Source organism: Mus musculus, chromosome 4 (assembly GCF_000001635.26).
Source record: "Mus musculus strain C57BL/6J chromosome 4, GRCm38.p6 C57BL/6J".
NCBI classification, from domain to species: domain Eukaryota; kingdom Metazoa; phylum Chordata; class Mammalia; order Rodentia; family Muridae; genus Mus; species Mus musculus.
Genome location: NC_000070.6, coordinates 98144783 through 98152967, shown reverse-complemented (window position 1 = coordinate 98152967; position 8185 = coordinate 98144783). Strand labels below are relative to the sequence as shown.

General features: G+C 42.7%; 1 pseudogene; it reads left to right on the top strand.

Annotated features, from left to right (window-relative positions):
• The window catches only part of Gm12691, a 99192-nt pseudogene extending 91497 nt beyond the window's left edge, over positions 1-7695 (top strand).
• Positions 7696-8185: the final 490 nt, after the last annotated feature.

Sequence of the window (8185 nt, the reverse complement as noted above, 5' to 3'; positions counted from 1 at the left end):
CTGCAGACCCCCAGGTAGCACTTGTCTTTCTAGATGAGGATACCATGGAACCCACAACACTGAAAAGGACAGACATCTGTTGAGATCTTCAGCATCTATTCTAGACAGGGAAGGAACAACCAGCAGTGATGGCACACACTTGTGACACCAGCACTTGGGAGGTGGAGGTGGGAAGGTTAAGGAGTTTGAGGTTAGCTTGGGCTGCAGGAGACCCGGTCTCAGACAGCAAATAGAAGCAGTTAGAATACCTCTCCACTTGGGGATAGACTTTTCTTCTATAAGCCTGTGGCTTATTATTACTTCTGTCTATATTATTATTATCTCCACCTCTAAGCTTGATCTGGGTAGCATTGCCATGTGGGTGAATATGTGTACATTTCTATTTATATCCAGGTAGTTGTTAGCCTGGCACATACACCTTATAAGATAAACACACTGAGATTTAGAAGAAGAAACAGTGCATGTCATAGAGCCAGGAAGATGATAAAAGAGAAGTAGAAATCCAAATTCACCTTCTTTCTTTCTATTGGAATCAAGTCAGGGCACACTGGGACCCATTGGGAATAGAGAAAGCAGCGCCAGTCATTCGTTGATTGCAAACCACATTCCCTGTTTATTTCAGGGGTTCTTCTAGCTCGTACCCTCTTCCAAAGGATTGACAAGACACAGATTCAGAGTATCTTCAACGAGCACTGCAGAACCCTCCATGCGAGCCATAACTAATAGAGATGCCAACTGCCAACTAACCAGAAAAACTCTAGCATCATAAATCTGTCCCCTGGATTTTCACAAGAACTGATGGATGAGGAATTCAGCTTAAATATTTAACAATCAATAATTCATATACCTATCCAGCCATTTGCATGATGGCATGTTTATAAATATGGGGGCTGCACTAAACTTGCATTTCACGTGAAACTCACTTCTAGTGGATTAGAGATGGATGGAAATAGCCCGTACTCCGTGAGAGAAGCTGGGGCTTAAGTGGAGATTCCTTGCTGACCTTGGCTCAACTTGAGATTTGTGAGCTTCCATCACGAACTATGGTTCACACCCTCATGTGGCCCATGGGTGACTCAACCTTGGATAAGGCTCTGGAAGGTCCCAGTGATGCAGCTGGGGCTAAGACATTCCTGCCTGGTCACCTTGTCTCTCTGTAGTGTCAGGAGTAGAATCTGCTCCATGCAGACAAGACTGTGAGCTTCTGCCAGGTCTGTGTTACAGGGCAGCCTCCTTTCTTGCCCTTCATTTCTCAAAAGCCAGGAAGGAGGTCCAGCTCTGGGCCTGGTGGTGAGCGCTTGAGCTGTATGTCCAGATGTCAGATGGAAGGCTTGCCATCTGATTTTGTTGGTTTCGAAGGAATCAAGTGCACCGTGTGCATCAGTGGCTGCAGTGATTTATCTCTACTCCGTGATTATTGGATTTAGATGCTCTCCGAACTTGCTGATTTATTAAATTTCTCTCTCTTCAAATGGAGAATCAAAGCAGCTCCTTTGGCCTAATGGAGAGACACTTTGGAGGCACTTAGGGAAGCCTTTGTTGATAAGACCCACAGTGTAAAATAGGGCTCTGCCTCACATTGCCCTTGCATGGAAATAACCTCCGTTATTTGTGTTTCCATCATAGTCAATAAGTCAATAACTCATCCTTTGCAGAGAAGGGAGTGGGGCGTTGGTGAATTCCTATGACTTTATAAGGCAGAAGTGTTAGGCCTGGGCGATGAGCTGCCTGTTGTTATACCTGGCTTCCTTCACTCATGCCTCCCAGATGAGTGTCTTCTGGCTGTGAGTTTCTTCCCTGTATAGCCCCAGGGCCCCTAGATTAAAGGGACCCTCAGCTCCACCCACCACCTTCTCTGTTCCCTTTCACTTCTCTTGGAAACAACCCAATCTCAACTACCCTTTTCACATAAAAAGGGGGACCCTGGAATCCACAGTGGGGATGGAGAAGAGGAAGGGCCACACCACAGTGACAAAAGCAAGCTCTGTCTTTGCCCACCAGCCTCCAGGCTGGAGAGGGGTTGTGCATTCTTTGTGCCAACTCTAATTCATAACTCCAAATGGCACGTATTCTGTTAATGAAAAGATCACCAGGCAGCAGCATATCCGGTGTGCAACTTTGGCTCCATTCTGGAGAATCAAAATTGGTTACAGGGCAAAGAGGACAGAACAGGGACAGCTAAGCTTCTCATGCCAAGGTGACAGTTGGCCTGCCTTGGAGTTAGACTTCAGTGGCTGCGGAGGACTGGACAAGCACAAGACCAAGGGGAGGAGACAAAGAGAAAATGGAGGTGCTTTATGTCAGTCATAGGGTGTGGTGTAGAATTTCCGGGACCACAGTCTGAAAACTCACTTTTTAAAGGCACATTTATAATCATTTTCACTGGGCCGCAACACTGCTCAGAAAATTTGGAGAGGGACTGTTTTAGGAGGAGAAAAAACACAAAATTCATTTACAAATAAGTAAGTTATGAGTACAGCTAAAGAGAGTGGTCAGTATGCCCAGAGTACAGTGGGCACGAAGGACTCTCTGAGTTCACACGAATGGGAAGCAGCTCAGAAACCTATCATTAGCAGGTGCAGGGGGCAGCCTGTAGAGTGGCCTGGGCAATTTGCTCTGGGTAGGGTGGGGGTGGGCTTGAATGGAGAGCAGAGGAAATAATGGCTGCCTTGTTCTCTTCTTCTTCTTATGCTTAATTTTGCCCAGGAAGTGCACAGTGGCTGTGTAAAACAAGAAAGAACCTACATTTTCCTCAGATGTTCCTCGTCAGTCTGGGAAGGAGATGTCCTCTCTGCGAGGGTCAGCAAAGCCTGTTACTCAGGTACTCCTATTGCTTCTTGTAGAGCTGCAGTTTTAGTCCCTGAGTTTCAATATGTCCAGACTTTTTTCTTCCTAAATATAAGCGAATTTGGAGCCTTAAGAAAAACTAAAACGACCACACAGCTGGACCTAGTATTCTCATCCTTCATAACTAGAAAATTCTCCCACCTGTTACACGTGGTGGCTATAAGTATAATCTTAGAGAAAGGACCTTGTGCTACGAAAGAGACTTACAAAGATGTTAGGGCTTCACTTCTGTGTAAAGACACCGAGACCAGGGCAACTCTTATAAAGGAAAACTTGTTTTGTTTTGTTTTTCAAGGCAGGGTTTCTCTGTATAGCCCTGGCTGTCCTGGAACTCACTCTGTCGACTGCAGCCAGCTTACAGAACAGAGATTTAGTCCATTATCATCACAGTGAGAAACATGGAGGCAGTCAGGCAGACATGGTGCTGGACAGGTAGCTGAGAATTGTACATCTGGATCTGAAGGCAGCAGGAAGAGAGTGACAATGACCTGGCTTGAGCTTCTGAAACCTCAAGTCCATGCCCAGTGACACAGTTCCTCCAACAATGCCACTTACTCCCGATAGGCCCCTGGGAACCATTTTCTTTCAAACCACCACAGATGTCTAACCTGTGCCACCAAGATGGCACAGGGGATAAGGAGGCTTGGCCAAGCCTGGCCACATGACATCAATCTCTGGGACCCCTTGGAAGGACAGACTGATCCTCTCAAGTTGTCCAGTGGCCTCCACACTTGTGTCATGGCAAATGATAAACATGCATAATATATACACATACAAACACACTAAGTAAACGTGAAGAAAGGCCTTTAAAACAGACGAGCTAAGTTTCCATGCATACAACTGATGGGCAGAAACATGCGTGCCCTCTGAAGCCTGGTCCTCACGTACCAAATCATTTCCCGCAGAAGTACAGCGTTCACTAACCCAGAATGGACATAATCTGGATTTTCTGGCTTAAAGGTAGTTAAGTCTACAAATATATTGATTACATCAAATTGGAAGTCTCAAATTAACTTTTAACTGTAATTCATGGCTAAAGTTTTGCTTGCCTCTCCCAGGGCCAGGAAAAGTCAGTCACATATTTGGAATTCACTGTGAGGCGGGAAGAGGCCAGATTTAGATGGTTCTGTCTTGAAGGACAGAAACTTTGCAGCATTTTGGCAATTATTACTGAAAAAGTGCCCAGAGAGAAAGTATAATAGTTTTAAACATAATTAGGATTCAATTTTAAGGGGAAATCATAAACTTCCCATTTAATGCTAATGTTTGATCTACTGTGAAGCAGAAAAGGGAGAAGCTATTACAAATTTGCTAATACCATCAAAACTTACAAAGTGATAAAATGAGGCTCCATGAAGAGAGGCATTCATCCCAAGTATTAGCCACAGTAATAGCTGTGAATATGGACGAGAGAAAGAGATTGATTCTGAGAATCAGTGAGGTACATCAGACTGCTTTATCTGCACGCTCTATGGTGACCCTTGGTTGCTCCCTGCTCTGAGCCAGGCTGACTGAGCTCTAGCCCAGGGGATGCAACCTCCACCACCATGAAAATATTTACATTATCTCACCTACTAAAAATCATGATTTTTGTGTGTGTGTGTGTGTTTTTAGCATATTATAACAGTTTGGAAAAATTCACAAATAGAACTGTAAACATGTGTAGGAAACTTTGGTAGCCAAATTCCTAGTCGTTGAGTTCAAACTGAACCAATTCAGTTGTTTTATAGGGTGAATTTTTTTGGGGGGGTGTTACCCATATTCTAACTCTTTGCAGTGGGAAACTAAGGAACAGACTCAGCACACTTAGAATGATAGAGACACAAGGTCTTTGGCTTAGACTGTTGAGATGCACTACCGTTAGAGTTGAGGGGCCCAGAGCTGTAAGTGACTGTACAGACTCAGCTCATTCTGGCACTCAGGTAGCTGGGTCCCTCAGCTCTGACAGTAGTATATCTATCTCATCAATCTAGAAGTCAAAGGACTTGTGTCTCTATCATTCTAACTGTGCTGGACTCCCTAAGTACATTGGCTCCTGAGTTGGGAGGGGCTTTTGGGTGTTGAGGAGAATTAAGTCAATGAGGTCTGTAGAGTTCTTTAGTTTCCCTCTGTAAATAGTTAGAATCATTTCTGACAACAGTGTATCAAAGTGAAATACTAGACAAACCTTCCCTTAAGGATTTATTAGGAAGATACTAATTTGGAAGAGTCTTCCCTTTTAATTTGGAAATTAAATCCTCTCTCTCTCTCTCTCTCTCTCTCTCTCTCTCTCTCTCTCTCTCTCTCTCTGTCTACTATCTATCTACTATCTATCTACTATCTATCTACTATCTATCTATCTATCTATCTATCTATCTATCTATCTATCTATCTTTCCTCTCTGTCCCCCACCCCCATCCCCCCTCTCTCTGTTCTTACCATGTTGCTGAGACTGTTTTTGAACTTGAGATCCTTATGTGTTAGCCTCCTGTGTAGCTGAAATTAAGTCCAGCTAAAATCATCACTTCCTCATTGAACCTTAATTAAGAAACTGTGCTGTACTTAGGAGCCATGTGATACCAGAAATTTAAAATTTTAAAGGTTGGAATGTCACTTACTACCCCAGTAGTGGTAGAGGGAATGGGAGAAGGAACATGCAGGGTACTGGTCTCCTCTCCTTTGTCCTCTCTAGGGGTTGTATGTGTTGCAGAAATCTATATAATAAAATCCAATCCAGTATGAATACTGGATTGTATTTTTCACATGGGTGAATTTTATGGTATGCTCACTGTATGATTATAAAACTCTTATTTTTAAAACAATAATTTTCCAAGAGATGAAATCAGAACTACTTAGATCCAGGCTAAAGAGGCTCTTCACCAGGACCCCACACTTTGAGGCCCCTTTCTTTGGCCCCTTTGTCTGAGTTGTCATGAGCCTCTTATGATAACATGAGAACACTCAGCTAGGTGCCCTGTTCTCTATAATAGGCCACACATTTGGTTTTAGGTGCTGAAGTTCTTGTCCAAATGTCTCTGGTTTACCTTTGTAGCTTGTATGGACCATTTCATGTGTCCAGTTCCCAATGGCAGATCTTGTCTCTTCTAATCACAAATAGTCTTTTCGCTGGGACAGGGGAGGCATAGATAAAATTGAAGATAGAGAGGTTGGGTACAAGCATGCAAGCAAGGCTTATGAGTTCAGGATTGGATTGGGGGTCAGGTAAGAAGAGGGCTTCTGTTTTTCCACTCTGATTCTTTTATTCTTGTTATAGGTCGTTCATATCCTGGAACTTGGAAGCTATGATTGAACAAAGTCTAAAGTTAGCACATTTACCAGCCTAGCCTGGTACATTTCTAATACAGTACAACAATTACCTTTCTCAATCCAAATACAGCAATGACTAACACATATTAAGTGTACCAGGCTTTTTTTTGATGGATTTATCAAATGCTATGCCGGTAGCGAATAAGGAAGTTGGAATTGGGCCTACCTCTCCTTTTCCTAGGCTGCCGGTAAGATGGTGGACATTCAGACAGAGCATGCTTACCAAATGTAGCGTACAATCTTTCAAAAACAAGAAGCATGTTCTGCTGGGAAAAATTGGCAAACATAAACTCCCTCAGTACTACAAAAACATTCATCTAGGCTTCACGATGCCCAAGGAAGCCATCAAGAGTATCTACATAGACAAGAAATGCCTCTTCACTGGTAATGTCTCCATCTGAGGTCAGTTCCTGATTGGTGTTGTGATGAAGATGAAGATGCAGAGGACCATTATCATCCACTGGAACTATCTCTATTACATCAGAAAGTACAATCACTTTGAGAAGAGTCACAAGAACATGTCTGTGCACCTGTCCCCCTGTTTTAGGGATGTACAGACTGGAGACATTGTCACTGTTGGAAAATGCAGGCCCTTGAGCAAGATGGTTAGAGTCAATGAGCTCAAGGTCACCAAGGCTGCTGGCCCCAAGAAGCAGTTTCAGAAGTTCTAAGGGGACTCTGGCTAATGCCCTAGAACAAATAAAGTTATTTTCCAACTTAAAAAACAAAAAACAAAAAACAAACAAACAAAAAAAAAACCCACAAAAACAAAAAAACCAAACCAAACCAAATGCTATGCCATTTAGTCCTTGTACCAAAGTAGGTACTATTATCCCAACATTCTTAGTAAATATTGCAGCTTGGTGAGGTTAAGTAAATAGCTATGTAAGAATTTCTCCCATAGACTGACTGTCAAGATCCCACATAGCCATACCTTCCTAGGAAGGTTTGCTCATGGAGAAGACTGTTGTAACAAGGAACACATCTCCTCTTGTCTTTGAATAGTTCTGAGTCTGACACAGTAAGAGAGGGATATCACAACAGAACAGTGGACTGAGTTCTCTTCATTTGAACAAGGCCAGAACGTACATCAGTATTGTAATATGGATCACATTTGCAGAGGACATTTTCATCTTCTCTGCAGCCTGCGGCAATGGCTGTCAGTTATTCCTTCTAAGATTAATCTTTTTGCATCAGAGATATGGAGATTAAGCATTCGGCGCATGAGGACTTATGCACAGATGAATTTGATTTTCTATATGTTACTAAGATTGGGCTCACAAAGCATTCCTTCCATCTAAAATGGGCTATGGTTACTCAAAACCTACTGATGTGCCTAGGGGCACTTTTCTTAAGGTTGCAAACAAGACCTTCAGATTTACCAGTTCAAACTGGTTTTATCAAAACTGACTTCAGTTCTAGCATGAATTCAGCACACAGAAAAGTGATTATATTTAATAAATGCTATAAAATTCATTGGCAGTTAGTATATTGTCTTGTTGGTTATCCTTTCTATTAAACTGAATAAAAAATGCTGAAGGAAAATAAGTAAATATGTGTGAGTATGTACCCTTACTACATGTTATCCTTGGTCTACACATGACTGAGTTCTGTAAATTGTCCAAAGCGGTATGGCTAGAAGTAAAATTGTTCCCCCAATGTCATTTCACCTATCTGTTTTTCATCAGCTTATAGGCACAGAGCACTGTCCTGTTCACAATCTCACGTGACTTTTCTCTGTGTTTAGTGAGCTACACTGTTGTAGTTCAAGTCTTCTTTCTGGAGAGGAAGTCCTTTCCATTATCTCCACGAGGGCCCTGTTGTTTTCCATTGTTTGGTTTGACTGTTTTGGGTCCCAGGATTTGTCCAGCTGGCTGTGGGATCTAAGGTTAAGGATCGTTAAGGCTGGGAGGGCTGTGGAGACTCCCAGGAAAGACACTTCCTTGTCTATCCATGCTAATGACAGAAAGAGATCTGTCTTCCTTCTTTTGAGGATATAATGTGTTGAGAAGCCTAAAATTATTGCATTAGA